The sequence below is a fragment of the Nicotiana attenuata genome, unplaced genomic scaffold, assembly GCF_001879085.1.
Source record: "Nicotiana attenuata strain UT unplaced genomic scaffold, NIATTr2, whole genome shotgun sequence".
NCBI lineage: Eukaryota > Viridiplantae > Streptophyta > Magnoliopsida > Solanales > Solanaceae > Nicotiana > Nicotiana attenuata.
In genome coordinates, this window is record NW_017670236.1 from 82,857 (window position 1) to 83,536 (window position 680).

Genomic DNA, 680 nt, shown 5'->3' on the forward strand with positions numbered 1-680 from the left:
AGGTTTAGCTACAACTGTTCACTATACACCAAGAAGACAAGCTTGAACAATTCCTAACTTATAGATATTAAGATTCTTGTGTTTAACTACTTAACTAACAAATTAAAATAGTAAATTAACAACTAACGATATTGAGGGTTAGAGAAAAGATTAAGGAGGTCTAGAGTTATGATTTTCCCTATTGTCGGAATCCTTCCCGCTATGTCTTCTATAATTTTGCCTAAGTATTCTCTACCGATTATGAGCACTCTTATTACCGTAAATCTCTCCCGAGTAATTACGATAATTTACTGGACGCACTCTCCCGAGCTACGCTAGCTGGCTTTTAATACAGATCACTTCAGATCGCACCCAAGGCTTCGTTATCCCTAATCCCACCTTTAAACCCTCGGTTATTGATCCCTCATATACTCTGGGAGTGGTGTTGTTCAACAATTACCTAAATATGCACTCTCTCCCGAGTTATGCATACTAAATAGGCACAGTTAATTGAGAGCTCTTCAATCAACCAGAATATAAACGTAGTTGAACAAATAGAGAAAAGCTATGGCTCAATTATATAAAAACATAACAAGAATTTATCCTACAAAAGGTTCTATCAAACTCTAGATAACAAATTAGCTATTCATAATAGTATGTAAAACTACAATACTAAAAGTCATAACCAACAATGAAAAATA